The following is a 23,523-nucleotide window of genomic DNA, read 5'->3' on the forward strand; positions in this document are numbered from 1 at the left end:
GTGGACACAGGAACTGATTTAACTTCAGTTGTATGTTTCCCAATCCTCATCTAGTCCAGTCTCTAATAGGGAAAAGTAGTACAGAAATGCTATTGCACTCTCCTGGGAAGGCATTTCTTCCTCACTTTTATCTTGGCGAGCTGGTTAACAATGAGAAATCCTAGCTAAAATTTGCAAAACAGGTCCGTGCTGAGACCAAGTTCCTTCCACTATGGTGGTATTGGCCCCAGCAGCGACTGACTACCAAGTACATTCTAGGTTTCTCACTAGGAGGAACCCCTCAGTGTTCTTTAGCTGGCCTACAGTGGGGGCACACTAGAGATGTCACTCACACCTGTGCTGTCTCTCTAATCACACTATCATCATGACATAATTAGTACATTATGTTTTAGTAGTATTTTCCCTTAATTCCATCAGGTTAAGTAACACCTGGACAATTTGTGAAAGTCAAATGTTTAAAGGAGAGTCCAAATTATTTGACCTACTAAATGGTTGTGTTGAGGCTCCACATTGAAACCAGACCCCAGAGTACATATTGGATTGTTCCATTTATATTTTTAAAGAAACAGGCAAAACTAACATATCTCTTAGATATGAAAGCATTAGTTACTTTAGGAGGAGGCAGTCACTGGAATAGCAAGAGGTGTTTCTATTTCTTAGTCCAAATGTTACTTAGACCTGTGTGTGTTCAATTCATGAGAAGCTAAGTTTAAGACAGCTGTGCTTTTCTGTACACATATTTTATCACAATAAAAAATAAGTTTTGGGGTCAAATCTGCCTGAAATAAAAAACTAAACTTGGAACTTAAGCATCTTGTAATTCAACTATTTGTTGTTACTTTAAAGGTTTTGCTATGTCTCATCCTAATTGAATATAAAGGGTACCATGTTTTCTTGCCCAGATTTTCCATGTGCCTTTCTTTTCTTCAGTCCTGACTTAGTCTATGAACCAATAATACTTAAAAAGTTAGAGAGTTAAACTGCACAATGGCACGTGGCTATAATCGCAGCATCCTAAGAGGCTAAGACAGGTTCCAAGTTTGTGACCAGCCAGGGCAACTCAGTGAAAGTCTGTTTCAAACTAAAAACCAAGAGAGCTGATGAATCACCTCAGTATAAAAAAGCCTTGGGTTCAATCCCTAGTACCACACACATGCACCCAGAGGAAAAAAAGCTTAAGAGTTAAGCTCTGAATTTCTACCTTATTTATGATACAACATCCTTACAGAAGCACAGGAAATAACTTGTCTAGAAATGAGAGTATGCCTGGGATGCTGCTCCCTTAGTTATCTCCTTCAAAAGTACTCTGTAACCTGGGAGAATTGCATATTAACATTCCAACCCCAAGATCAATAACTACAGCGTAAGAGGAACAATGTAAATAGAATTCCTCGGGTTTAATTTACTAGCAGAAAATACAGACCAAAAAAAGACGACAAGAAAATTAAGTTCATCTTAAAGGAAAGACCACTTTCCTCCACATAGATAAAAGCAAGACTAATACACAACAAGAAATTGATTTTACTGAACCATTCCCACTCTTGCCTATTTGGGCCCAACAAAAGTATCACCCACTATGTTAAGCCTGGACTCCATCTGAAAAGAAAAAAATGATGCCCTGTTTGCAATTATTATCACTTCTTCCTAAGCAAACCAACTGACCCCTGGTACTCAACCTGTGCTACTACCAAGGAATCTGGTTAGAATCAGGATATCAGAGAAATGATGGTCACCTAAAAACTAAGGTTGTCAGAATTAACTACTCAGACTCAAGCAGTGCTGAGTCCTCCAAGCAAGATAAGAAACTGCCAGCTACCAGAAGAAAAGGTATTTTGGAAATAATCAAAAAGAAATATTCTTCCTTTCAAAGGTAACATTGGAGCTGACAAGAAACAAAGAAATAAAAATGTATGAAAACTGCAGTACACTTAAGAATAATCTTTTAACTTCAACACATTCTCAATTTCAAAAGATAACATTTAATATCAGACACTTTTGTCTCTAGATGACTACATCGGTTCAAGGAACAGTCTTTATTTGTTTCTCTGAAAACTTTTGCAAGTTGCACCTGCTTGCACCTCACCGTAAACAAACTAGGGGATTTAAACTAACACAATCTTTATTGTTTTTCTGCAAACTTTCGCAAGTTGCACCTTCTTCACACCTCACTGTAAGCAAACTTGGAGATTTAAACTAACAGAATATTATAGCCCCCCCCCCCGCCCAAATCATTCTCCAACTAGTTTAAAAATGAAAGTAGTTTAAAAAGTGGGAGCCACGATCAGGAATATGGGAAGAAAACCATACCCAGCTACCTTTAAAGGCAGAAACCATGACTCATCAAAGTTTTTGGGGGGGGACGCATATGAGACTTTACATTTGTCTTGAGTTCACCTTTAGCCCAAGAAATGCTCACCGAACTGGGAAATGGACCGCTTAAGGGTTTGTCCTGGTTCTGCGAGGACTAGAAGTGAGGTCTTCAGCAAAATCCCTAAAGGCACTACGATTTCTCATCGCAGGTGATGTCCAAGTCTCCTCTGGCCTCCACAGTTTGTACTCAAGTCTAGGAATGAGACATGAGGGGAACCGGTCCACTGAGGGAACTGCAAACCTTCCCTCTCCTTACCTACTCCAAGATCCTGGGCCCCAACTTTCAAGAGATGCTGCTGTCTTGGAAGAAGGTGGTTCTGGTGGATTGGTAAGAGGATGCAGGGGCCCTTCTGCTTGTAAAAAGGAGCCCATAACCGCAGGAGTCCAGTCCCTACCACTCAGCTCTCTATGAGTCCCGAAGTAACCCCCTAACCTGGGCCCTGCTTTAAATGTTCCAGGGATGGAGGCCAAGCCCAAGCCAAGGGAAACCTAGCTTGAGGTCGAGGCTCCCAAGGTAGCAGAGCGCGCGCGGGGCGGGGGATGATGGGGGCCTGCGGGGCAGGACAGAGGCGCTGGGGCCGAGCGGGAGGACAGCAGCCCTCTCTGGTTCCTTACCGCGGTAGGCTGCCCGCGGAGGTCAGGCCCTGGCCCCCCGGGCTCCCAGGCAGTTAACGAGGGGCGGGCCCGGAGGCGGAGGCGACCGGGCCGCTGGCCTGCGCGTCGCTGCGACCCCGTCACTCCCCGCCGCCTCCGCCCCTAACCTTCAGCCGTGTCCGCAGAAGCAGCAAAACAAAACAAACTCGTGCCGGCTTCCTGTTGTGCAACCCAGTCCTGAGGAGGTCGGAGGCTTAAAGGGCGCCGCCGCTGGAAGCCGGGGCTGCGGGGACCCGCGCGCGCAGCCCGACCCGGTGGGAGTCCGGAGCCCGAGAGCGCCGCAGCCCCGCCGCTGCACCCCTGAGGCGCAGCGCCCCGCACGCCCACCCGGCCCCGGCGGTGCAAACGGCTCGCCCCGGCGTCCCCTTGCTTCCCGCCTCCCAGGCTCCCCCACCAGGTCTCGGGACGCGAACTGTGGAGCCAGAAACCTTCCCCAAAGTTTCTCCCTCCAGGTACCTCATTGAATCATCCCTGGATGACAAATCAGCCAAGGCCAAGATTTCCAGACACAGGGGTGATTTCCTCGTCCTCGAGGTGACTTGTCAGCTCCAGTGAGTAACTTGGAACTGTCGCTTGGGGCAAGGTGTGTGTCTAGGAGAGAGCGCAGCTCACTCATGCTTTCCAGAGAGCGGCTCCGACAGACTTCAAAATACACACAGGGTCATTTATAGGGACTGGAGCCTTGCGCGGGACAAAGTCCCCGAGACTGAGACATTTTCCAAACAGTGCTGACATTTTGTCGGGCCGCATAAAAATGTAAACGCGAGGTGACGAACCGGCGGGGAGTGTCGGTGTCTGAATGTGTCTGCGTCCGTGGCGTGGGAGGTCCGAGTTATAACCTAGCGGCTGCTGGTCGCCCGACCGGCCCCCACGACTAGTATACCTACCCCCAAGCACAGGACCTCCGAGACAATGGGGTACCAGCTTGGGTGAGGCACGGGGTGCAAAACAGCCTTCGTGGAGCTTTACAAACACGTGGAACTTGAAAAGGCAACTACACTCCGTGCGAGCGCTAAAGACCTCACGTCACCCCATCAGTTCCCACTTCGCCAAAGTTTCCCTTTGGGGACATCTGAGGGTTGGGGTGGGGACCGTGCACCATGCCCGTGCGTCCTGTAACTTGCCCTGACTGTGGAGCCCCCTAGAACCTACAGTTTACTTTTTTAAAAAAAACCACAAAAACTCTTCCTGATGAGCGAAACTTTAAACACCGTGTTGATTTCCTTCTGTCGCCTCCGCTCCAGGCTTAAGGAACTGACAACAGTGCAGCCTGACTCCTTTTTGAGGGCTGCTACCAACCTCAATAAGCGTAGGTCTCTAAATAAAAAAACACTTCGGAATCTGGGGGTGGGGTGCGCGTCTCCTTAAACCCGCCGGACCGCCACCGGCTCAGCTCAACCTGGAAAACTATTTCTAATCCCCACTAGTTTGTCCCGAGCCTTCACTCCCCCACACTCTCGCACTCTCGAGCGCCTCACTTCTCCCTGTCTCTCGCCTGCGAACAAAGTTCCTATGGCATCCACTTACCAGGTAACCAGGATTTCCACAACAAAGCTCGGCGTGCGTGTGGCTTCCCCGGGCCGGCCGGTACGAGTGACAGCAGACGTCTAGCGCTGGCGCTGGCGCGGAGCAGCTCGGTCTCCAGCCCTTCAGCGCGCTCCTCGGGCTCTGCCTCCTTCGGAAAGGAAAACTCCCATCCAAGCCGGGGGACGGAGCGCGGAAACCCGGCCCAAGTGCTGTGTGTGCGCGCGCGTCTGCGAGGGCAGCGGCGGCAGGAGGAGGAGGAGGCAGAAGGGGGGTGGCTGGACCCTCGGCATCAGCTCCTGCTCCCCGCTGCACACATTCATGCGCAAATAATGTTTTTCAGAAAGTTAAGTTGCGACTTTGTGCTTCGCCTGCCCTGCTCATCCTCGCCCTGCGGCAGGGGATGTGTCTAGGGCCGGCCCGAGATGCTGGTTAATTGCTACCGGCGGGTGCAGTCAGGGGAGCACCGGGGCGAGCTTGGACGGCGGCCAGCTGCGTACCCGGGCGCGGGGAGCGCGGAGGTGGCGGCCCCGGGCGCCGGTGTCAGTGCACGCCGCGCTCTGGGCTGCCCGGGCGGCGCAGTGTGGACGCGGTCGCTGAGAGGGGAAGGGGAAAGGAGGGCGAGAGGGAGGGCGGCTGCCCAGCGAGCAGTCTGTGTGTGAGCGGCTGCGAGGCCCGGCCTGTAGCCAGCTGCTTCCTGAGTGCGAGCGCCAGAGGGGGGGCTGGGGGCGGGCTCGCTGGTCACCGGGCCGGCCAATTCGAAGGCCGAGCCTGTGTCTCCCTCTCCACACGTTCACACACACGCACGCACACACACGTGCAGTTTCCGTGCGCGCCTAAGAGTCCCAGAACTCCAGAACAGGGTCATAGCAGGAAAACGCGAAGCCTTCACCTTGGCCTTATTGGTTGCACTTTTATTTTTTTAACATGAAAAAGTGTCAACCTTCTTACAGAATTTGATGTTAATTATAAAGAAAAAGAGAAAATATATATATCTAATAGTAAAAGACAGAAAGCAAAAATGAAAACAACGCAAAACGGGTGCACTTCACTCGTTTTGAATTGAAAAGTGAGAGGTGCTGTTGGCGGCTTTTCAAGGTGTTTACCAGGAGTGTAGCTGGGGCATGAATGTGAATGCAGGATCTGTTGCTAAATGGAGGCCCCCACGCTGCAAGATGCTGATGCATCTCTATATCAAGTGCTTTCTCCTTAAGAATTCAGCGCCTTCATACCTTGCTTAAGCTATGCCCCCCATCTCTTTTCTGTTTGGCCTAACTAGATCTCTCAAAAAGCTTGCTTTTAATGGATCTCCAGGTACACTCCCATAGAAGGGAGGATTTTCACATTAGGAATCAATGTATGGATTGCACACATATCTTCCATTTAGGCCTTTCTGTAGCGAAACTATTACGCACCTTTGTGACTGAAATGAATGAAGGGACCACAGAAACTTAACAATTATACCAGTTCGTGGACTGTATTCTGTTCTCACTCAAGCATAAATTTGTGCTGAAGTAGTAGATAGGGGGGCTGGGGATTTAGCTCAGTGGCATAAGTACCTGCCTTGCAAGCAGGCAGTCGTGAGTTCGATCCCCGGTACCGGTAAAAATGGAAAAAAAAAAAAAAAAGTAGTAGATAGGATGACCAAGACGATAGAAAATGATTTACCGCAGCCAGCCAAGCCAAAAAAGAAGCAGTTTTCATGTTTCTGAGTTCAGCAGAAATATTACTAGACTTGGTTTTTATCCATGATAGCAACGTCACCTAAAGAATACAGTTTTTATGATGCTTTTTCTTTTATGATTCCCTTTTCCTTAGGACACAACCCCATCAGAATGTCTATCAGCAGAAGTGGAGAGAAAAAAATCAGTATTTATGATACATCATTACAGGGTTTTCTAATCTTTTCCCTCTCTTCTGTTTCCTTTTTAATATAAGTAACCAAGACCAGGATGCTGATAGATAGGTTCGATCACACATAAGAAAAAAGAAAATACTCATAAAATGAAGCATGCAGCAACATCACAAAAACAAAGAAACCAAGTGGTGGAAATTGCCATGACTATTCCACTGTGGCTAGTTATTGCAACATGCTTGACATTCACATAAAAACTCCTCCTCATTAACTCCAGCTTTCAGGAGCAGAGCAAGATGAGAACACTGACCATTCACACATCATGGGAAATTCTGTTCATCAGACTTATGCCCAGGAACAATACAAGTCTGGATGGAAGCTAGGAAAAACACTATCCAATGACCCCCCAAAATAATTTCAATTACAATGGTTTTGACACACGAAAGGTTTACAGACCCTTCCAGAACTTCCTATTTGGTGGGAATAGTGGAGCTGGGAGAGAAAAACATAGTATTACACCCTATGTGAATCAGTGGCTAGTGGGAATAAAGTGTTGGGAAACCTAGGGGTAATCAACCTGGAGATCCCCCAAATTCTCTTAGTTTACATAAATCCAAGGATATAGATGGTCTTTTATTTATGTAAGACCTTTATAAACCTGTAAAATTCTAAGGACATTTACTATAAAATAGGTACAGAGTGCTTCAATTGGATTTTTTTTCTTTTTTGGCAAGAATATAGATAGGTCTATAGAATGTCATTATATTCCCTGAGAATAATAAAAATGCAATGCTACCAGTATAACCCCAGAGTGACTCAAGTGAGATCTGTACCTCTTGGGGTGAACCGGTCAGCAGGGAACTAAGAGGTAGTAATGAGAGATAGTAGGAAAGGAAGTAAAGTTGTTCAGAAATCACATTCTTCCCTCCCCATGAGCTTTCCATCCAGGGACCAAGCCCTGGTGGCCTTTCAGCCAATTAGGAGGGAACTACAGCCTAGTCAGTATCTTTCCTCTAGAGACCCACATCGTATATGCCTAAACTGCTGAGTCACCTTCCTGACTCAGCAGGCAGGGCCCTGCTGCCAGCTCATGTCTAGTTTTCATTCATTTAAGAAAAATTCAGTGAGTATGTACTACTCTGTCCAAAGACTGAGATGAAAGGAATTTATACTTGTAAGCATCACACAGGGGAGAAGATTACACAAAGTCTTTTTCATCAGTGCTAGGATTATAGCAACCCATCAAGGAGTGGGGGCTCTTTGCATATATTATTTCATTTTTCTTCAAAGAATTGTATGGTATTAGTAAACTTCTGTTTAGGAGCTAGAATGCTAAAGCTCAGTAAACAAAGAGATGGCCAGGTAAACTTGTGGTCCCACAAAATAACTGCATATTTGCTTTGAATATGTGCAAAGCATATTGCAGGAGTAAAAAGGACAAGGTGGCTTGTAATCAGTGTTGGATGAGCACAATGAAGTATGCAGGGAGTGTGGGGGACACCGCAATAATTTTCTACCACGTGGTATGCAATAGCCTGGTTGTTTGACCAGGACCCCAAATAATGAGTAGAGAAGTGACAAGCAAAGCAGACCATCACAAGTGGAGGGATCAGCATCAAAAAGGACCCCAGGCATAGATTCTGTGTAGCTGCTCATACAAAGCCAAGGTCAAAATAGGAACATTCAGGGCCTCATAGCTATAGCAGTAGAACATTCTTAGAAGGAACATGCTAACTGCAAGACTTCAGGAGAACTATTATTTGTGTCAATCTGAGTAATCTCATAGCAAAATATTTCCAAATGTACAAACAACTGTGATCAGTTTCCTACTCTTGTAGAATGTCTATAGTGAGAGATAAATTTGAGCACCAAATTACAGATAAGTTGAGCTAACAGCACTGGTGATAATATGTCTATCAGAAAACATAGTCACATACCAGGTGGCAACAGTCCAGTTAGGTAGAAATGCAGTGGAAAAAGTCAGTGTTTGCCAAATTAAAGAGGAAAACCGAATGTGTCAGATGGAAAATTTCCATTTTACCTCCCTCAGGAAGTGGTATCAATAGTGGAATGCATTACATTTCACTTATGTTATCAGTATTTGATACTCTAATAAATTATTAGTTGCTCTTCCTACTAATTTACCACAAGTATGATTTCCTGCTCACGCATTTCTAAAACTTTTCATTTATACCCACTACATTTGCATCATCATACCTCTTTTCCCTCCTAAGGTCAAAACAAAATCAGTGTCTAAAACATACCACTAAATTAACTGACCAAAATGTGAAATATTTTACTTTATACACTATATTCTAATCTTTTCTGACTATATATTTTCCCCATTTGATATAAACCTAAGATCTATCTAAAATTTTATTATTACTACTATTATTGTTATAATTATTTTGCAGTAGTAGGGAGTAAACCCAGAGCTTTTGCACTAAGCTATATCCTAGCCCTTTTTATGTTGAGACTGGGTCTTGCTAAGTCTCTAAATTTCCCAAGGTAAGTTCAAACATGAGGGCTTCTTGCCTCAGCCTTCCAGAATATACCACCACATCCAGCTCAATGAGATAGTTCTTGGTATATCTGTGAACTAGCTGGCTTCTCCTTTGCTGCACACAATATCCAAGATTCATTACTTAAGAAAGAAAAGTTTAATTTAGCTCAAGATTTGGGGGAATTCTGTTCCCATTCAGCTGGCTCCAAGGCACTAACATCATAGCAGAAGAGCATGGTGGACCAAAGCTGCTTAGCTTGTGGCAGCACAGAGTAGACAAGGGACCGTATGTGATAACTAAGAGATCATGACCCTGTAATACACACAGACACACTTAGGAGCTTGCTCTACTAATCTGCTAGGAGCTCCTTCATCCAATACAGCTGACATATCAGGATTAAAGGAAACAACCTGTTAAGAGGTTATCTAAACAAAATGGCTCTGTGCATGTATGCAATATTCTACAATCAGTTATTTTTTTACACTTAATGTTCATACTATCTGCTTACATATCTGTATTATACATAACTAACTATCTTGTATGAATGTCTTCTAAGGGCTATAGCTTACTTTTCTCTGAAGCCTGTCATGGCCTAGCAGTAATACAGGAACAAATAAAGAATAAAGTTAAAGAATAGTTTCCCTAGTTTCAGAGATGGTGAATAGAACTAACAACTCATATCTGTGTGTGTGATCATTTCAATATTCTAGAAAAATATAAATATCTGTCCTTTTCTTTCTGTATTCCCAGGCTCTTCATTTTTGTTTAGCTTTTTTCCTTGATGAAGGAAATCCAAAGTTTATATGTAATACTTAAAAGTTAGAGGAGAAATTCCTCCACCCCCTCCCCAGTCTGACAACTACACCATTCTTCACCTTCACCAGGAATGAGATCATTTGCTGCTTCATTTAGGATTCTACTCAGAAAAGTAGAATATATACTAAGTGATGGGGAGAAAGAAAATGAGTAATAAGAATACAGAGGGGAAAGTGAATTTTTTTAGAAGAAAAAAAAAGGAGGGGGATAAAGAAGACAGAACAACACTGGGACACCATCGGGATTATACTACAGATTTGTTTGAGGTAGAATTAAGCTCTGGGGGAAAAAAGTGATTTGGAGGCTTTTCAGATTTCTCCCTGACTTGCTGGCAAGAGAGTTTCAGTAGATTACTACAAGTCCAAAAATTCCATGATGCTAAAGCTGTCAGGAGATTTCTACATGTATACACACTTCTGTTCTCTTTTAACCATGTAGGTACAGGCAAAGGTAATTGTGTTGTACATTGCTTAAATGACCAATTGCCCCCAAAGCAGACCTGGCCCTGATAGAAGTGCTGGCATCTTTTAGGCTGGAGCCTTGTTCTAGGTTTATTATCTGCATTGTTGCTTCACTTAATTCTCACAACAGCCCAATAAGGTAGAATCTAGCACAACAGAGAAAACAGAGGCAGAGAAATAAGATGTCTTTCCCAATATCAGCCTGCTCATGTGGAAGTGACCCACTTTAAACAGAAACAGACTCCTTTATTAACTATTGCTCAGTTACTCTTCCAGGCCAGGAAAGCCTTCTTCCACCAAACACTTATTTGTTTATTCACTCAGGCAGAGTGATCTGTAGAAAGAGGATGGACTTTGGATTCAGAAAACCTGGAAATCTCAACTCTGCATTTACTGTGAGACTAGGTGCTGGTACCTAAACTGCCAAGAACTTCAGTTCTACTACCTGAGTTATTGCAAAGATTGAATGAGAATTATGCCACTGGCCAGGATAAACATGACATCAGGGGTTCCTCTGCTGGTAAAGGACACAGCCCATGTGCGTCACAGAAAATTGACCCAGTCCTAGTCGCAGCTCCAGGAATACGATTGATAATTCAAAGAAGAATTCTACTGACTTCATCAAAGTGAGCGGTTCATAAATCTGGCTCTAAGCCAATCAATGTAGGTCGTTTTCCTAGCCATGGGAATTAGCTCAAGAGCAAGCATGTGGCCCTACTTGGGCTAATGAGAGGTAAGGCAGAAAGGTCATGGTGGATTCAGAAGACGTGGGCTTTTGTCCTTGTGGATTCAGAAGATGTGGGCTTTTGTCCTTTCTGTGTTATGGAAAGACACAAGTAAGTCTGCCTTCCTCTTACCAGAGAAAGCTGGCACTAAGCAGAAGGAAGGCAGAGAAGCTTGCAGAACACAAGAGCAGAGCCCTAATGGAACCACACCTGGTCTCCATTTGACTTGGCCATTTGTGAGAAGTTTTGAAGACACAGTGACTTACTGAAGTATCTAAGGTTCCTGAGGTATCGTAGACTACAAAGGATATAAGGTGTAAAAATAAGCACAACAAACTCCAATAGGCTCCCAATAAGAACTTGGTTTTGTGGTATTATTTAGCATATATTTTATTTTATTATTTTGATACCAGGGATCAAACTCACGACCTTGCACTTGCCAAGCAGTTACTTATGCCACTGAGCTAAACCCCCACCAATTAGCATATATTTTAAATTAAATTACGGCTCACATTGTCTTCAGGAACCTTTTACCATCTTACATAGTATATTAAACAAGAGACATTCCACTCTCCCCGTAGTTACACAGTGCCCCCTCTCAGGCCAGCTGGCCAATTCTTGGGGTCAGCTAAACTAGCCAGATAAACTAGCTTATCCATTTGGTTGTCAGACAACTGCCTTGAAAAGCCGGGACATTTCTACATGTTCCCAGTTACTGGTTAATAAATGTCGCCCCAAGAACTAGTACCTAATAGGAAAGGTATGCATTCCCAACTTCCTGTTGAAATTGGAATTTTTCTCATTCCCTGATAAAACAGCCTTTTCCCTGGGTTCACATTTAGAAATCAAAAAGAATTGTATTAGGGGTGTTTTCCTGGGTGTCTGAGCCCCACTCATTTTTACAGTTGTAAATGTTATTATTAATCCAGTCTTTGAATGTTTCAGTTCCTCCTTGAACATCCTCCCCATTATCAGGCTTTTTCTGTCCCATTTTGTAACTAAATGGCATTTAAGGCTCTAGCTATGGATATCATTTGGGGCCATTGGCATAAGTGGCAGAGACGGAGTCCTTAGATTCTAAATTGAATTTAGGGCCCAGTAGCTAGATCATTTGAACCCAATAATAATGAGGTATGACTCAACAGCTTGCATAGGTCAAAAATATTCCTCCTGCCATTTTTGATTTCCAGCAAGCAGTGGATATGAAAGAGAACATGAGAGTGTCAGATATTGAGCAGACACTTTAAGACACAGTTTAGTTATGACCAGTAACAACTCATATTTGCTAGGTGTTTATTAAGTTTCGGGTCTGAGCAGAGTACCTGAGAGTCTCATTTACTTCTCACAGGTAGGAAGCCAACAAGCAGCTGAGGTGAGACAAGCCCAGCCACCCCGCTCCGGCTCCTGCTCTTTGCTCTAACACTGTTCTGTACTGCTTCCAGACAGCACTGATTATTGTAAGACATTTTAATGAAACACATGTGCAACCACAATTATATGTAAAACGTAAGAATAAAATCTGTTGTCTAAATAGTACATATAATGACCTGGTACAGAACACTGCCAGGTGATCCTGAGCTTGCAGTTTCTCCAAGCCTTGTGCTGCACTCTGAATGCTTGTCCCCCCCAGTATCAGTAGGACCTGAAGACTATGCCCCTGCACTTTCATGAACAGCCCCAAATGGTGTCTATAGCTAGCATTTTAAAAGCCAGTTAGTTACAAAACAGGAGATAGAAAAGCATAGGTGTGGGGACAATGTTCAAAGATGAAACTTTCAAAGCTGCGTTATTAATTCAAAGGTTGAACTTCTGGGAGGTAATTAGCATTAGATGAAGTAGTGATTGCAGTAGCAACTTTATAAGGAGAGAGAGCTGAGCTGGCAAGCTTGCTCTGTCTTCCTACATGATGTCCTGCACCAGCGTGGGACTCTGCAGAGTCACCAGCATTAAGACCCTCACTAGATGCCACACCTTGACCTTGGGCCTCCAGAACTGTGAGCTGAATACACTTCTATGCTTTATAAATTTCCCAGTCTGTGGTGTTAAACTATAGCAAGAGAAGTGGGCTAAGACACCTGTTTTACATATTCTTCCAAGATTTCATACCTTGTTGTTCTAACTACTGACCTTTATTGTCTGCTACCTCCTATTTTGTGAGGTTTTCTGTGGTAGGGAGGATAATTCCCCCCAATTGGCCCCAATTTCCATCCTCTAATTCTTGGAATCTGAGAAAATGTTCAGCTAAATAGTGAAATGGACTTAACATTGCAGATAGAGGTTGCTATTCAATAGACCTTAAAATAAGGAGACTGCCCTGAATTATCCATCTGAGCCTGTTGTAATCACATGAGTTCTTAAAAGTGGGTGAGGGAAGCAAAAAAAGAGTCCAAGAAAATTATTTGAAGGCTATAGATGAGGGGCCTTAGGGATACTACCTGGCTCTAGGTAGTGTGATGAGCTGAGTGTGGTGACACATACCCGTAATCCCAACAGTCTGAGAAGGTGAGGCTCAAACACAAGTTTGAGCCCAGCCTGGGAACTTAGCTAGAAAAAGAAAGAAAAGGTGGGTGGTGCTGGGGATGGACCTCAGTGCAAAGGCCCTGAGTTCAGTCAGCAAGGGGTGGAAGGGAGAGGAGGGTGGGAGAGGAGAAAGAAGGAGAACGGGAAATAGGAAGGAGAGGGAGTAGGGAGAGTCATTAACTAAGGAATGTGGCCAGCCTCTGGAAAGCGGAAATGCAAGGAAACAGATTCTCTCCCAGAGACTGCAGAACGGAACACAGCCTTGACAATACCCTGATCTTAGCCCAAGGAGATCGGTGTCAAACTTCTGTCAAGCTTGGCTCATATAAAACATTATGTTTATAGTTCTTGTACAGCAGCCATAAAAGATTAAAGTACCTTTTCAGGTTAACTCTCCCCACACCTGCAGCACCAAATGCCAGATATTCTGGGTGCCGTAACAGAATGTAATATAAAGGAGACTGGTCCTCTGTCCCACCTCCCCCCAGGACATCCTTTCCTCCTTCCTCCCTGAGCTCTGCCTCCCCTTAGGGTCCAGCCCACTGCAGTGGTTCTTGGGGACAGACGCAGACTAGTCTGCCCTGTAACTGGCTGGCCTCCCCTTGAGAGATTCTGATCTGATCAGCCCAGATGGAGTCTAGGCATCAGGACTATTTAAAAGCTTTTCAAGTGATTCTAATGGGCAGCCAGGGAGAAGAGCCACGGCCATCTTTAGCTCACCTGGAATGGCTCCTGAGGTCAAGAGCCCTGGTCTGGGTCCCTCCCTCGGCAGCTGGAGCGGCTGAACTAAGGTGATGGGAGAGCCCTGGAGCCAAACTGCTGGGTTCTGTCCTGCGTCCATGTTTAATAGCTTGGTGACTTTGGGAAGTTCTTTAGCTGCCTTGTGCCTGTCTCTCCATCTTCAAAAAGAGAATGAAGATAGCAACCATTGTATGAAAACTAAATGAGTTAATATTTTCTAAATGCTTCGGATCATGTCTACACACAGAATGTACAGTAAAAGCATTTTTAGATTAAATTAGCACACATCATCTTCATATTGTTACTCTACCTTGTCATACTGCTTAACCTCTTGTGTTCGTGCCCCTCCATAACTACTGCACCCTTCTCTAATTGGCCTCACCACAGCCACTGCTCCCCCTGCTAAGCTCTGTTAAGAAAACAAAGCAGGGCTGGGGATTTAGCTCAGTGGCATAAGCACCTGCCTTGCAAGCATAGGGTCATGAGTTTGATCTCTGGCATCGATTAAAAAAAAAAAAAAAAAAGCAAAGCTAAGAAATAATTGCAAAAATATAAATCTGTTCATTAAGGGTAAGAATTGACTATAAGGTCAAAAATGTTTTAAGAATGATCATTTTAATAATTACTACACATGAGTTTAAATAAAGGAATGAGGTAGAAGTAATAGCAAATGTGTGGTGTAGGGAAGAGTCCTGAAGCAGATAGTGAGAGCGGATAATTCTAACTCTCTGAGGTTACAGAAGCATTAGAAAGAGGCAAAAAATGAAAAGACAGAGGGCATGGCAAAATATCCATGTCAGGAAAATCAAAGGCCATGGAAATCAAACGTTGCTACTTCGTAATTGTGCCTGAGTCTGGCCCAGTCTAGATTTCTATTTGGATGGCTGATTTGCATACATGCTCACATACATTTCAACTCTGAAAGTAGAATTCCATATGTGTTTTATTTACTCTCATTTATTTTTTATCTTTACCAGTTGGCCTATTTTTTTTTCTTCTCCTTCTTCTCCTTCTTCATGTTACATCAGAGACCATCATTGCAACAAGCAACTCTGCTTAGAGTTGCTGGGATAATTCTGAAAGAAACATTTGAGACAAGATGTAGGGCTTTCTATTAGGGTACAATAAAATTTACAATGCACAAATTTGGCAGCCAAAAGATTTCTCTCAAAGGTATGAAAAAATGTCTGTGCTTTATTTTCAAAGAAACCAAATAAGACATGGTCCCTGAATCACTGTCTGAGTGCAAACAGCATTTGGCTTTGATCTGAGTTGTTGAAAACTATGACCAATTTATCCCAAGGATGCCAAACCATCAGAGAATGTTTTTAAGTCTGGATTTCCATATCGGAATTCTGCTACACACTTTTTCTCTTCGTTTTACATGGGGCCAACCCAAAATAGTACTTCCAACAATAGATGGAGTTGGTATGATAATTTCACTTCTACTTATGGGCAGTGGGGTAAAAAGACCCTTTTCTTACTGACATACTGAACATGGCCTGGAAATATATGAAATCATAATTTAACAATAATTGGGACTACTTGATGGAAACCCTCTCTTGCATTGTATTAATAGACTTAGGCAGGTTCAACCGGTTTTCTATTGAATGGGTGATTTAAAAAAAACCAGAAAGCCATTTGTCCAGTGTGGCTCTTGAATCTGCCCAGCCTTGCCTGCTGCCAGCCGCCTTCCCAGCCTCTCCACCTGGTCCAAGAAGAGTCATTGCTGATCTTCTGAATTCTACCTGCAAATTTAAACCCTAAATATGCCCATCAGACTCAGTGCCAAATCTCATTTACCCTGCCCCTCCCTGATCCAGAGCTATACTGTATGTGTGCACATGTGTGTGTGTGTGTGTGTGTGTGTGTGTGTGTGTGTGTGTGAAGTTTACACATGGAGGGAACAATTCCAGCCCCATAAGGAAACACATCAGCTATCCTGCAAGCATGTGGCGGTACCCACTATAATGAGTCAATCACCCAGGATTACCCAGCCTTCAGACTTGGTGGAAGTCTTTTTGCAGGGGGAGGACGTGAGACTAGATCAGTACCTAATGTTTCCAGAAACCCTTTTCTGCTCTGCTGACGTCCTTCTGAAATAAGCAAATGGGAGTGGTATGTTGATGTTTACCCAAATTCTCTACATTTTAGGGCCTCTGTATCACCCAAAGGTGTTTGTCTAAACACATAGTCTAGAGCTAGAAACTTGAACCCACTCTGCATTCTGGGTGCCTCTCTGGTTATACAAATAGGGTGTGCAGGCTTCAGGGAGTAGGCAATGGGCAGTTCCTAAGGATGGAGGCTCTTTTAAAGCCAAGTTCCTTTGTAGGAATTTTGAATTCCAAGGGGCCTGTAAATAAAAGAGTTTACTTCTTGCGATCTTCTGTGTTTTATTTTAGGCATTAAAACCCTGTTCTGACAAGTGGTCCATAGCTTTACCAGATCCCCAAAGGTGTCAATCACACAGAAAGGATTTCCTCCCCTACAGCTGTCCATCCAGGCCCCTTATTTAGAGGTGTCAATGCCCACTGCTCCACCTCCTGCCCCACACCTACTCAGCCAGGTCCGCCTCACCCCACTCCTCCCTTCCTGATGTGCCACGCTGTCCTCTCCAACTTCAAGCCCAGCCACCCTGACCCTCCTGCTTCTGCCCTTATCTGGAGGAGGGTGAGGGCCCTCTCCGCATTTTGAGTCACTTCTGCCTTTCATGATACTATCCGGTTCTGGAGTCTTTGTTTTTAAAGTCTGTTAGTAGTGGTTGTCTGTCAGGGGAGGAGGGAAGTGCTAAGGAACTTTGTTCCATGATAATTTAATTTTGAGAATGAGTTTATGAAACAGTCATGAAAACAAAAGATTTGTGAAGTTCTATATTGCTCTTCCCTCTGATTTTTCTTGGTCCCTCTTGCTGTTCTTTCTGTCACCTAATTGTACTGCTCCTAAGAACTCCTTGGCTTCCCTCTCATCTGTTCTGTGGTTCAACCTCACTTTAGCATGGCACAGCAGAATTGAAGGAGGCCTTGAAGCCAACAGCCCTGTGTTCAAATCCTGGCTCTACTGTGTCCGCAGCCAAACCTTTTCATTTCCCTGCTCCAAGGCTCACTCATCACTAGGAATAGCTAACATTTCCTGTGTGCTTATTCAGGCCAGGCCTTCCTTGTTAACTCATTTGGTTCTCACAACCATGCTACAGATGAGTAATGATGTTCCCATCTCACACACCACACTCTGAGGTGCAGAAAGATTGTAACTGTAGCTCCTCTACTGATTTTAGTCTTTTGGTGTCAGAGTCTGCCTTGTTGGCACACTATGGTACGTTACCTTTTTAAAATGAAAACCACACTCCCGTGGAGCATTGCTCATCTGTTGATTGGAAAAATAATACAGGGGAATCTATAGAATACTTGCTATATTGTGGGTAACTGTCATAATATTTCTCAAATGGTCATTACTGTGAGCATCAACCATAAAATCCCATCACTGACCAGTGCACAGGAATCTTAGTTTGAAGAAGTCAGCAATCATTGGCTTCCTTTGCTGTCTTCTCAGCCAGTCTATTCCGTCTTACCCTAATCTTCTCGCTTTCCTGATGTTTGAGATTTCTACCCATGATTGCGCTTCTGCCCCCTTGCCCTGCCACCCAGCTTGGGAACCCTGGTTCTCACAGCCAGACCGTTTCTGTGGTCTCTTCACAGGACTGCCCACTTCCAGTCTCTTGCCACATGAATTCGGCTTGCACGCTATTGTCAGATTAAAGGTCCTGGATATGATTTCTCAATCTTGAAACTTAATATTTTCCTCTGGGAATATCATCTGTCCAATACCCAGTTCTTGAGTCAGACTGCTCTAATTGTTTGAGTCTCCAAACAGAGATTTATCTCTGCCTGAGATGCCCTTTTGGAATCAGGCTCCCATTTTGAGTCTGAGTTCCAAGGCTGCCTCCTCCTGAAGCCTTCTCTGGGAGTCTCAGCAGCGTAGTGGCCTTCCTCTCTTGTTTGTGTTTTTCACTGCATATGTCTGGGGGGTAAGGTAGGGAGCCTGTGTGTTGGCTTTTCCACTTCTACCTCATCCATAAGGTAAAACACAGGCTTGAGCTTTACAATTTGTTAAAATTGTGAATTTATAAATAGGAAAAACAGAAGCCCAGAAAGGTTAACCAACATAGTAGGTCAGTTAGCTTATGTTTAGTAGTATTACATAACCGTCAGAATGCCTGGTTTTAAGCCAACTTTCTACTGCTTACTACCTGGTGTGATCTGGGACATCATTACTCATCTGTAGCATGGTTGTGAGAACCTGGTGTGATCCTCGTGTGAACTTAACTGTTGTGTCTCAATTTTTTCATCAGTAAAATGGGAATAATAATAAGTTCAAGATGGCCCTGAGGATTAAGTAAATTAACTTATGTAAAATGTCTGGAGTGTACTTGACACATTGGAAGCACTTAAATGTTAGCTATTATTGTTGTTAATGGCAGAAGCAGAATTCAAATCAATTACCAAGTCTGTGTTTTTTACACAGGGGTCCGTAACCCGGCACTATATGGCTACTTTCTGATCAGTTCCATGTTTCCTCAGTGTCCCTGTATTTGTTCAACCTCCTCGCTCCAGGCAAAAAGGTATGCTTATGTGGCATGTGCACACATACACAGGACTTCGAGGCAGTATGTAAATATTGTTTCTATCTAAGTAGCCTAGAATTTTGATGAAGCTATGTAGTCTTCAGTTATAAACAAAAGAAAAATGAAAAGACAATCTCTGTCAATCATGTCACAGGATATTTTCTTCTGTCTAGAAAAAAGTGAATATATTCCCTTATTCCAAGATAATTCCTGTGGCACTTTCTGAAAGGCTGCTGTTAGAGTCTCACAGTATCCCAGGGCCAAGAGCACCAACTAGAGAGCCAGGCAGAACTGGGTTCCTATGGCTCCCTCCTGGCCCTGGAGTGCTGTGGGAGTTGGTTTTTCTGCCTTTGAAAACTGAAACTGTTCTATTGCTATTTCGTAAGGCTATAGGAGGCCTCTGTGCAAAGCATCAGCCCAGTAAGCCCTGTTGTTTCACTCGTTTGGGCTAAGCAGCACTCACTCATCTCATTCTCCTTTAGGTAAAACCAGAGAGTGAATCTCAGTGGAGGGTTGTGTTTAGTGTGAATTTCTTTGTCAGGATGCAGGGAGCTGGAATTCCCCCAGAGAGTAATGCTGCTGGGCTGGAAAATGAGAAGGCTAGTTTGCCAAGAAGCAGCCCAAAGAAGATTTCCCTCTCCTCCGTTACTGTCCTTCCACTGTTTTGCATTCTCTTGTGTACTGACTCAACAGAAGCATCTTTTCTTTAAACACACCTCTCATCATGTAGGAGAAAGGACATCATTATGGGTCTCTGTTGATCTAGGAAGTGGCCTTTCTCACACCTAAAATCATGTGTCCCGGATGCAGTATCCTGGTAGAGGAAACAAAGCCCATCCATCCATCTTGTCAGCCTCGAATGCACTTTTCAAATTGCCCTGACAGGGTGCTAAGCTGACAAATGAGTATGACTCCATCACCTACGTGAGGAGCTTAGGCTGCAGGGTTTGCCAGGTGCCCTTACTGTCTGTATATCAGTGCTTCATCGCTTCAGTAGGAACTCTAAAACTCTGTGTGTCTACAATGACACTTTCCCCTCTCCAGCTCCGCAGCACTGGGGATTGAATTTAAGGCCTTTACATGGAGTTACTTCCACAACCATTTCAAAAGTGTTAAATTTTGAGACAGGGTCTCGCTAAATTTCCCAGGCTGACTTAAAACGCACAGTCCTCCACCTCCCAGAATGCTGGGCTCACAGTTGTGCACCACCATGTCCACCATGCTACGGAACTAGCATGGTCTGGCTAGCATGGTCTATTTTTAGTACATTTCCCACTTTGTGTTAGATAGCAAAGTTTTGTTTTTAAATGAAATGGAGCTCTTTTTAAAATCTTTTATTCTAGCATTAGTTCCAGGATTTTCTGCACCAAGGCTATCGATAATTTTCCTCAAGGGAGACTACTTTACCAAAGATAGATTATTCCAGAAGACACTTCACTTTGTGTGGCTTCATCTTTCTGAATTTCCCCCGAGAAACCAGCACAAACAGAGTCCTTGGATCTCTGGGGCCAACCTCTCTGGACACTTCAGAGCCAGACCAAATGGGAAGTTACTGGGAGGGGAAAAAAGTGTAACTTTAGTTGGTCAGTAGGTGGCGCCATTTCCCCGGCGTTATCCTAGACTCGGGCTCAGAGGTACCCGCAGGTATTTTTCCAGGTATGTGCATCTAGAATTTAAGCCCTTTTGACCGGCAGTGCCATGTCACTTCTGAGGATGCTGTCAAATATGATAATGTTCACTGATCTCTGCTACCCTAAAGTTTGGATGGGAACCAAATTATTACTCACATTTTTTAAAAAACAAAACACATTTTCCCTTGGAGTGATGACTACAGTGGAAATTTTTCTTTTAACTATTAAAGCCATTTCCCTTCCTGAAGCATAGACTACACCACTACCATTCTTACCACCTCCCCTACCATTCTATCCCCACCCCAAAAAATTTCTACCCTTTTCTGGGTTTAAAAGAAAATTTAAGATTTCCACAAATTAATTCCTAAAGACCAACCATCAAATTCATCAAGCTACCTTTGCAAAACCAATGACTGCTCTCAAACCAGCCACATTTTCTCTCCCATAAGGTCTCCAGCTTTTCTTCTTTTCAAATTCCACCTTTGCTTTCTGTAGGTTTTTAACTGGATTAACTTTATCACAGGAAAACAGGAAGGTTAGCAGCTCCTACCGCTTCCTGGGCACAGAGCAGCACTTTCAAGGGGTTTAATCTAGATAGAAGATCAAGATGCTTAAGCAGAGTACTGTATGCTATGTACCAAATAAAGGGTTCAGACTGACACTATCACCATAGACCCAAGCAGAGAGAGTTTACCGCGAGGCAGTTGTGGTCAGGGAGGCTGCACCGAGAGGATCGCTGGGGCACAGCCAGAGTTTAGGCCGCTAGGAAAGGGGAAGGACAGTGCTTTTGAGCAGAAAAGTAGGCTTGAGTAAGTAACCAAGCAAGAAAGTAGGTAAGAAGCAGTTGGCAAGTTAAGGTTGGACGATGTGACCTTCCAAGAGTGATCTCTCCTGTAGAAGTGCGCAGCGCAGCGGTGAAGATCAGAGTGGGCCCAGGGACGTCCAGGACAGGGAGAGAGTGACTTCGTTAGAGGTGACAGCAGAGAAGAAAGTCTGAAAAGCTAGATTGGGGTCTCAGATAGACACTGCTAGGTGTCAAGCCAAGATGTTTCTCTAGGCCAATACTATCCACAAAACCGCACTTCACTTTGACAGTGATTATTCACATGAGGTTAACTTGAAACAATAGAAAGATCCAAAAGCAAAGCCTTGGTGTCAGAAAGTTCTCATTCTAGTCGCTGTCCTCTGGTTTACTATCAACATCACTCTGGTGGTCTAAACCTCAGTTGTCTCATCTGTAAAATAGGTTTGACCATCATAACCATCTAATTAAGACTGCTATAATTCAAATGTGATGATAAGCGGCACAGAAGACAAAGATGAACCCTATATAGGGAAAGTAAACTACTAGTAAGGAAATCTATATTATTTTCCATCTCAAAATTGCCCATATTTGACCAAAGAATCACATGGAATGCCTTTAATACAAACTGCCTATGTTACCCCTTGGAGCTTTAATTCTGTAGGTCTGGGACAGGGCCCAGATTCTGTAGTTTAAAAAATATGCTTATCATCAAAGAAGTATGGGACCACTGGCAGAGTTTCTCAAAACAGTGGTTCTCAAATTGTACTCTGTGTCGCTGGAGTTTGCAAACATTCTGACTGCTGGTCCCCACTTCCAGGATTTCTAATTCAGTCAGTCTATAGAAAGGCCGGCATTTCTAGAAAGTTCCCAATTGTGGCTGCAACTGTGGGAGGGAAAGGGAAGGGCTGCTCTGAAAATCACTGTTCAAAGCAAAGGCCAAAGGCCAGGTGAACAGGAATCACCTGGGATGCGTGTTACCTTGGCTGTCTGAAACCTGCCTGAGAGTCCACGTTCGTGACAAGAACTCTGGGTGATCCACGTGATATCTTAAGAGCCCTGCTCTTTTTTAAGCGTCAACATGAACACCTATATACATGCTAATTCTATTATGTGTCAGAAATATTAAAATATGAAACCTCACAAACCATAAAGTGAAGATAATGTGGTTTTAAACATCATATTGGCTAGTTTTTTTTTTTAAAGAATAATCAATGCCTTTCAGCTGCTAGGTTAAGCTCAGACTTTAAATTCCAATCTTTAAACTGGAAATGAGACACAGAGCAAGGTCCCTGTGCTTGGCCTGTGACCTAAACCACCCTCTCCAGTCCCTAATTCAACTTTTCTCCATCCATGCTGTGGCTCACTGGTGAGTCAGATATCCAGGCCAGTTTTTTAAAGTACTGGTACCTACCTTGAAGAGTCCGATTTAATCACCATGGGTACACCCCAGTCACATCTGCCCAAGAGTTCCTATATGTAGCCAAATTTAAGAACCACCGCTTCAAAGGCTTTTGTTATATGTATGTTTTTAGGAAGTAGGTATCATTTTAAAATTATCACTCTAAAGAAGACACAGGTGTGCTAGGAATAACAATGGGAAAATGCTGAAGCGAGTATAAAAAATATTAATTACTTATACCTTAGGATTACTCGCGCCTTTATGTGATACATTTTCATCTATCATAGATTCAAAATGCAACTTTTAAAAATTCAACCATTATGAAGCCCCACTGTGTGAAACGTTCCTGAAGCCCTGAGTTCACTCATTGTTCATTCTTCCCGGAACCTAAAGAATTCAAACCACCAAGAGAGAATGAAGTGGTATATGCAGAGAAGTACTTTTCAAATTGTAAGCTGCCAAACAGATGGAAATTATTATCAACAACCTCATTGCAGCCTCATTCAGACCAAGGGAATTTTTCTCTGTATGACTGATGATAAATAATATCAATATACACTTCTGCATGATAGAATCTCTGTAGAGGTATGCTTCGAAAAATCTGAACATGTTTGAAATGTGAGAAAACTAACGAGGAAAAAATTTGAGAAATGAGGTACATCAAAATAAATTATTTCAGCAGCTGGGAAAGAAAAAGAGGAAGGAGAAAGGAAAGGAAGAAAAGGAGGATGGTGTTCCTGCTTTAAAACTCATGCTCTAAATAAGTAAACATATCGGAAGCCGGGGTACTTACTAAGGAGAAGGTGGATACAGCAATGAAATAAGGGGAGATAAATAAACCCCTACTGTTTAATTTGAATCAAAGGCATCAGTCTGAACTCACAAAATAATATATAT

At 43.6% G+C, this 23,523-nt stretch overlaps 1 protein-coding gene and 1 long non-coding RNA gene across 10 annotated transcripts in view; one reads left to right on the forward strand and one right to left on the reverse strand.

Annotated features, from left to right (window-relative positions):
* Positions 1–5,221, reverse strand: part of Glis3 (GLIS family zinc finger 3) — a 429,668-nt gene extending 424,447 nt beyond the window's left edge. For 2 of the 9 annotated variants that reach the window (XM_063250569.1, XM_063250555.1), the window contains exons 1-2: positions 4,552–5,219; positions 2,417–2,563 (exon numbers count right to left, since the gene is read on the reverse strand). The gene's annotated coding sequence lies outside the window, so the exon portion shown is untranslated. Of the gene's footprint in view, positions 1–2,416; positions 2,564–2,985; positions 3,115–4,551 lie in introns of those variants that run through there. The other 7 variants (XM_063250559.1, XM_063250544.1, XM_063250564.1 and 4 more) reach the window with 5 other exon arrangements.
* The window catches only part of LOC111757497 (uncharacterized), a 57,899-nt gene continuing 37,816 nt past the window's right edge, over positions 3,441–23,523 (forward strand). Inside the window, exon 1 of the long non-coding RNA XR_010048075.1 lies at positions 3,441–3,575. This is a non-coding gene — a long non-coding RNA (uncharacterized LOC111757497). The remainder of the gene's footprint in view (positions 3,576–23,523) is intronic.

This window comes from Cavia porcellus, unplaced genomic scaffold (genome assembly GCF_034190915.1).
Source record: "Cavia porcellus strain 051 isolate PalLab524CR breed Dunkin Hartley unplaced genomic scaffold, mCavPor4.1 scaffold_1, whole genome shotgun sequence".
Taxonomy (NCBI): Eukaryota; Metazoa; Chordata; class Mammalia; order Rodentia; family Caviidae; genus Cavia; species Cavia porcellus.